The sequence below is a fragment of the Dermochelys coriacea genome, chromosome 9, assembly GCF_009764565.3.
Source record: "Dermochelys coriacea isolate rDerCor1 chromosome 9, rDerCor1.pri.v4, whole genome shotgun sequence".
Classification (NCBI taxonomy): domain Eukaryota; kingdom Metazoa; phylum Chordata; order Testudines; family Dermochelyidae; genus Dermochelys; species Dermochelys coriacea.
In genome coordinates this window covers 8,998,739-9,006,780 of record NC_050076.1, presented here as the reverse complement: position 1 = coordinate 9,006,780, position 8,042 = coordinate 8,998,739, and positions in this window count along the sequence as shown.

Genomic DNA, 8,042 nt, shown 5'->3' with positions numbered 1-8,042 from the left:
GGCTAGATTGTCGGGCTCAACGGGTAGTGATCAATGGCTCCATGTCTAGTTGGCAGCCGGTGTCAAGTGGAGTGCCCCAGGGGTCGGTCCTGGGGCCCGTTTTGTTCAATATCTTCATAAATGATCTGGAGGATGGTGTGGATTGCACTCTCAGCAAATTTGCGGATGATACTAAACTGGGAGGAGTGGTAGATACGCTGGAGGGGAGGGATAGGATACAGAAGGACCTAGACAAATTGGAGGATTGGGCCAAAAGAAATCTAATGAGGTTCAATAAGGATAAGTGCAGGGTCCTGCACTTAGGATGGAAGAATCCAATGCACCGCTACAGACTAGGGACCGAATGGCTCGGCAGCAGTTCTGCGGAAAAGGACCTAGGGGTGACAGTGGACGAGAAGCTGGATATGAGTCAGCAGTGTGCCCTTGTTGCCAAGAAGGCCAATGGCATTTTGGGATGTATAAGTAGGGGCATAGCGAGCAGATCGAGGGACGTGATCGTTCCCCTCTATTCGACACTGGTGAGGCCTCATCTGGAGTACTGTGTCCAGTTTTGGGCCCCACACTACAGGAAGGATGTGGATAAATTGGAAAGAGTACAACGAAGGGCAACAAAAATGATTAGGGGTCTAGAGCACATGACTTATGAGGAGAGGCTGAGGGAGCTGGGATTGTTTAGTCTGCAGAAGAGAAGAATGAGGGGGGATTTGATAGCTGCTTTCAACTACCTGAAAGGGGGTTTCAAAGAGGATGGCTCTAGACTGTTCTCAATGGTAGCAGATGACAGAACGAGGAGTAATGGTCTCAAGTTGCAATGGGGGAGGTTTAGATTGGATATTAGGAAAAACTTTTTCACTAAGAGGGTGGTGAAACACTGGAATGCGTTACCTAGGGAGGTGGTAGAATCTCCTTCCTTAGAGGTTTTTAAGGTCAGGCTTGACAAAGCCCTGGCTGGGATGATTTAACTGGGACTTGGTCCTGCTTTGAGCAGGGGGTTGGACTAGATGACCTTCTGGGGTCCCTTCCAACCCTGATATTCTATGATTCTATGATTCAGGTATGTTAGCAAAAAGAAGAAAGTCAAGGAAAGTGTTGACCCCTTCCTGAATGAGGGAGGCAACCTAGTGACAGAGGATGTGGAAAAAGCTAATGTACTCAGTGCTTTTTTTGCCTCTATCTTCGTGAACAAGGTCAACTCCCAGAATGCTGCACTGGGCAGCACAGCATGGGGAGGAGGTAACCAGCCCTCTGTGGAGAAAGAAGTGGTTCGGGACTATTTAGAAAAGCTGGACGAGCACAAGTCCATGGGGCCGGATGTGTTGCATCCGAGAGAGCTAAAGGAGTTGGCGGATGTGATTGCAGAGGCATTGGCCATTATCTTTGAAAACTCATGACGATCGGGGGAGGTCCCGGACGACTGGAAAAAGACTAATGTAGTGCCCATCTTTAAAAAAGGGAAGAAGGAGGATCCTGGGAACTACAGGCCAGTCAGTCTCACCTCAGTCCCTGGAAAAATCATTGAGCAGGTCCTCAAGGAATCAATTCTGAAGCACTTAGAGGAGAGGAAAGTGATCAGGAACAGTCAGCATGGATTCACCAAGGGCAAGTCATGCCTGACTAATCTAATTGCCTTCTATAATGAGATAACTGGCTCTGTGGATGAGGGGAAAGCAGTAGGTATGTTGTTCCTTGACTTTAGCAAAGCTTTTGACACAGTCTCCCACAGTATTCTTGCCAGTAAGTTAAAGTATGGGCTGGATGAATGGACTATAAGGTGGATAGAAAGCTGATTAGATTGTCGGGCTCAACAGGTAGTGATCAATGGCTCCATGTCTAGTTGGCAGCCGGTATCAAGTGGAGTGCCCCAAGGGTCGGTCCTGGGGCCAGTTTTGTTCAATATCTTCATAAATGATCTGGAGGATGGTGTGGATTGCACCCTCAGCAAGTTTGCAGATGATACTAAACTGGGAGGAGAGGTTGATACGCTGGAGGGTAGGGATAGGATACGGAAGGCCCTAGACAAATTAGAGGATTGGGCCAAAAGAAATCTGATGAAGTTCAACAAGGACAAGTGCAGAGTCCTGCACTTAGGACGGACGAATCCCATGCACCGCTACAGACTAGGGACCGAATGGCTCGGCAGCAGTTCTGCAGAAAAGGACCTAGAGGTTACAGTGGATGAGAAGCTGGATATGAGTCAACAGTGTGCCATTGTTGCCAAGAAGGCCAATGGCATTTTGGGATGTATAAGTAGGAGCATTGCCAGCAGATCGAGCGACGGGATCGTTCCCCTCTATTCGACATTGGTGAGGCCTCATCTGGAGAACTGTGTCCAGTTTTGGGCCCCACACTACAAGAAGGATGTGGAAAAATTGGAAAATGTCCAGCGGAGGGCAACAAAAATGATTAGGGGATTGGAACACATGAATTATGAGGAGAGGCTGAGGGAACTGGGATTATTTAGTCTGCGGAAGAGAAGAATGAGGGGGATTTGATAGCTGCTTTCAACTACCTGAAAGGGGGTTCCAAAGAGGATGGGTCTAGACTGTTCTCAGAGGTAGCAGATGACAGAACAAGGAGTAATGGTCTCAAGTTGCAGTGGGGGAGGTTTAGGTTGGATATTAGGAAAAACTTTTTCACTAGGAGGGTGGTGAAACACTGGAATGCGTTACCTAGGGAGATGGTGGAATCTTCTTCCTTAGAAGTTTTTAAGGTCAGGCTGGACAAAGCCCTGTCTGAGATGATTTAGTTGGGGATTGGTCCTGCTTTGAGCAGGGGGTTGGACTAGATGACCTCCTGAGGTCCCTTCCAACCCTGATATTCTATGATTCTATGACGTTATTGACACATGTTCCAAACCCCACTGCCCTGTCCAAACAGAAGTCATTAAACAGAAGTCCTAAACAAAGGAATGCGTGCTTGCCTTAAATTGCATTTAAGTGGTAAATAGAGTCATCAAGCAGGAAGGGAAACAAAGGGAACTCCAACAGGTGAAAAAATGCAGCAGGGAACATCCTCCACATAGGCTCTGTCTCCTGGTTCTCAGCTAGAAATGCTTTTCAGGAGGGGAACTGAAACTATAAAAAGGTGGGACAAACACACCAACGTACCTGAAAAGACAAAAGGAAACAACAGTTGGACTCTAGGAGAGGGGACCTGACCTGAAAGTTTGGTCAGTAATCTGCTGGAGCATGTGGTGAGAAATTTTGCTTTGCAACTAAGATTGTTTCTTAAGTAGACGCTAGCAGGCATTTTATCTTTGGTTTCCTTGTACCCATTTCTGACTTGTATGCCTCATTCTTGTATTCACTTCAAATCTCTCTCTTTGTAGTTAATAAACTTTTTATTGTTTTATCTAATCCAGTGTGTTTAAATTGAAGTGTCTGGGTAACTCTATTTGAGGTCATAAGCTGGAATAATGGACTTAATATATTTGTACTGCCCAGGAGAAAGCTGGGCAGTACAGAACATATGTTTCTGGGGGGAAATCTGGGACTCGGGGTGTGTTGGGGCCACCCTGCAGTAGAACCAAGACTGGTGAGAGCCAGAGTGTAGCTGGAAGGCTGCAATTGCACACACATGCTCAGGCTGTGGCTTGCACGCTGGAAGGCTCTTTATGAGTGACCCAAATGAGAGCTACTTCAGCAAGGCATTGTAAGGCACCCAGGGTTGCAAGGCAGGGTTGACACAGCCCCCTTCTAGTCTGTATCATGCCATGGTATGTCACAGATCCTCAATCGTTTCACAGCCCAGAACTGCAGTTGGGCTTTTCACCCTCATATTACCTACGAGGCCCTGTTGGATCTGCCGCCAGCTCCCCAGACCTCACCCTCCCGTGGAGCGTCTGAGTTTCAGGTTATTTTACCTTGCAGATGGATTAGCTGCAGTTGGCCAGGTTGAATTTCATTTTTTCAATACTTCTCCCCTCACTAGGCCCCTTCGCATTACTCCTCGGTCTGTCTGCTGGTGTCTGTAACACCTCTCCGTGTAATGTCATCTGAACATTTAATTAATGTGCTGTTTGTTCCCTCTTCTAGATAATTACTTGAAGGTGTGAGATAAAGCCAAACCTCACACAGACCCTTGCGGCTCCAAGCAGCTCTTTCCTGCTCAACATGTTATTGTTACCTTTTGCTTACGGTCCTTCAGCTCGTTTTCCACCTATGTGGTACTGCACCTATCCAAACCAGTTTGAATCAATTTTTTCAAGTAAGATGTCATGAAACAGATACACCATTAAAGGCTTCACTAGAAATCAGGGTTTATGACGATACATTCTTCTATCGTCTCCCAATCTACTAGGTTTGTTCCCTCCCAAAAGTGTGACCAGTTTTGTCTGGTACGATTTGCTCTCCATAAACCAAAAGCCGTGTGTGTGTGTGCGGTGGGGTGGGGGGCAGCTGGCATGCTAGGGGTACCAGTGGCCATAGTGCCATAGACGATGATCTTATGAGACCTCGCAAGCTATACAGGTTTGAGGTGGATTAGAAATGTGGGAGACTCCAAGGAAATCCCAGGTGCTGTGGACATGGTGTTGGAGATTCAGTAAGGAGTCTTTTTCTCTCTAAGTCAGTCTTTACCCTCATACTTTTGTACAGTGTTGGTTTCACAGTGGTGCTAGGATCCTCTTTCAGGGACGTGAAACTGGGGCCCTGCCTGTTTGTGGTCATTAAATGTCCTTTTAGCAAGAGGTGATAGCACAGGTGTCCAGTGTGAGTAAAGACCTCCTGCCTCCCTGAATTCCTCTTGCAGTTTAAACTGGAAACACAAGTCTTCACTTCCTACCCTAAACAGTGGCATGGTTCTAACGCAACTGCCAGGTTTCTCCCCAGAGGTGGCTGCATTTCAGTGCTGGGTGAGTGATTTCTGGGATTAGAATCAGTTTGTAAGGTGCTTTCTGAGCTGTATAAAAATAAAGATAATCGGCGCTGCGTCTCCTGTTGGCTCTGAGAAGCGGGGGCCATGTGCACGTTGCAGGCAGCTGGCATTATGGGGCTGGATCCTGGCTTCGGCTGACTCATCGCATGTGCAGTGGAGGAGGGGGCCACAGCCATGTGTGCCACATACTGTGTTTTCTCCAGCACTGGCCTGGAAAGCAGAGACACAGACACTCTCCATGCTGGGTTTGTGCATTACAAATGGGTAACCAGGAGGGGTGGTTCAGGAGCCTTGAGATGGGAGTGATTAGAAGGGGGCCTATGTATGTGAGCTCTAACCCTTGGTCTGGTTGATTACACAGCGTGAAAGCACAGCCTCTCCCTCCCTCCTGCCTCCCATGGAGGGAAGGATGTTAGTCCAGTTTGCAGGGCTGTGGAACACAGCCCCCTTCCCCTGGGAATGCCATGACTGTGGCTCTTAGCCAACCTTGTGAAGCAATGGTTTTAAAGATCTCTCATGGAGCGAGGCCAGAGCACCTGGCTCACCAGGGAGCAAAAAGCAGGGTTGGAGGAGGAGGAAAAGCAGCCAGTCAGATCAGGGAAGCTGAGCGCTAAAGGGGAGAGAAAATAGCCAGGCCCAGGGAGGAAAGGGACCAGGAGATCACTAGGTTTGCAGCAAGGCTCAGAAGGCAAAGACTAGCGCTAGGGGTGGGTCCAGAGAGCTAGAAGAAGGCAGTGATTTACAGATAGGGACTCTGTTACTTTGTCTACAGATTATGCTCCACAAAGGCCCTCAGGATAGTGGGTATGGGATTGCTGATGCACATGAGCACAGAGACTGCCAGGAGATTAAAGGCCTGTAAGGCTCCCAGCTGAGCTTTAAGGGAGTGGGGGTTCATAATCTCAGCAGGGAAGAGCATGGGGGGACTCTATGCATTCAGGAACAGCTTGGTGCAATGGAGCAAATGCCTCTTGCTTGCATGGACCGTTTCCAACACCTGCCCTCTTTGCTGTCCCATTCCCTGTCACTCTTGTCTAGAACCGTTTAGCCATCTGAGGATGCAGGAGGCAAACACTTCTCTTCAATCACACATTGGTACATGGTCACAACAGGAATAGGTGAATAGTTGTGTGGTAGGTCCCATTCCAGTTTCCATTCTGCCCCTATGCCCACTGTGTTTCAGACTTATACAAGAGCATCTCTAGCCTCCAAGGAGTTTCTTTTGCCTGCTCTCATGTACTGCACAGCCTTACTTAGGCACAGTGTTGGAGAAGAGACAGTTAATTGCAAAGCTAATTTAACTGCACATAAGTGCAATTGCAGCCTTTCTTAGAGGCAATACAGGGGATGACACAGTTACTTATGAAGCTAAATTAGTTGTAAACTGAAGTGGGCTGTATATATGCCAGCAAATTTTCACTGTACACCTACTATAATCACAAATAACCCCTTAGATCACTTTAATTGAAAGAAGTTAGCAAAACAAATATTTTCTCTTTTACTGTCTTGTCACCTTTTGGTTGGGACTTTAGGAGGAGCCTAAAGGAGTTAGGAGCCTGTCTGTTGAAAATCACAATTTGTCCATTTAACTGCACTTTGTGTATAGTCTGTTTCACTGGTGCCCCTGTCTCGTCAGTTAGGCCCTGGTTCAGGAAGGTAACCCTATCCAGGAAGGGCTGTTAAGCACGTTCTTAAAGTTAAGCACAGGTTAAAGTCCTGTCCTGAATCAGGGGCTTAGTCTTTCCCTTGCTGAAAAAGATCATTATGAACATCATCAGGAGCGTGAAAAGCCATTGTAATTTTTCATTTAAAGCAATTTTAAAAAAGAAAATTCAAGCCTTGCTATTTAAGAGGCTTGATCAGAAACTGAATTTTTGTAATTTGTCACTTTCCGACCATTTAAGCTGACAGTCAGTGTGCCTTTATCATTCTCTTAATGTGGGTTTTTTTAATGCAATTAATAAATATTCTACAGCATAAATAAATATTCTCTGTCCAACTTACTCCTGGTCAGTCTGTTCCACTGGCACCTTGCAGACTGTAGAGAAGATGGATGGTGGCTGAACGGGTTTGGTCTCTATTACCTGTCTCTCTCCAGCAAGGCACAATGTGTCATGCAGGCACAACACTAGTTTGCTGCTCTCCAAGAGCAGCAGAGGGGGAAGAGAGATGAAGAAAGTAGGAGTGTGGGAGGAAGAGAGTTCTGTCCCAATAACAAAGAAAAGGCCGCTGGGACCATTTTCTGAGGTTGCTTTTACATAAGTCATTTTGATTCAAATTGCTTGGAAAGCAAAGGAAATATCACAAAAAAGGGCCTTTTCTGGTATAATTTATCCATCCTCCCAAACCATCTCCATTGTGGGAGAGAGAACAAGCTTCCCTCCCCCCTTGCTCTGTTCCCTGAGTCCCCTAAATGCAATGCTGACACTTGGGGGGTATTCCTTTCCAGCCCTCCCTGCGCCGCTCTCCACGCTGCATGTAAATGGAGTCCTTTCTAGCTCCTTAATAGGAACGACGCTGCATTGCTTATTGTCTATTAACTCGAGAGGCGAACACATCAGCCTGCGGAATCAGAAACGTTTACCATGAAAAGGAAGAGCTGAAATCCCATTTTCTACCCACTGCTTGATGGGAAATGGTCTGTCAGTGCCAGCCTGGACTCTCGGCGCAATGGCTGAATTCATTAGGAAGCACACTTCAGAGTCAGCACTTTTTGCTGGTGCTGAACGCTCTTCTGGAAAGAAAAAGCATTTCAAAAGCAAAGGGGTCAAGGTCTGTGCAAGAAATCCACTGATTTCCTCCTGTTTTCTATTGGCAGCATCCAATTCCAGTGCCTCTGTACCAGACACATACTTTCCCTTTCACAGGGGCACCTCTGGGAAAGCAGCAGCTGGGAAATCAAAAGTTCCAGCACCATCCAGAGACCACACAGAAGCCCCCCACCTCCCCGCAACATGCCACTTTAGTTCTGGGGATTTAAGTTTCCATTAGTGTCTGTTTGGTAGCCCTTCTCCTTTACGCCAGCATTTCCATGGTTGCTTAACTTCACTGCATTTCATTAGTGCTGAGGTTTCCATCGCTATTAGTTAGTCTCTGTTATCACCAAAGTGATTTGTATGGTTATTAGGCTGGGTGGCTTGTTACTCATTGGGTTTTTTTGGGCCTTT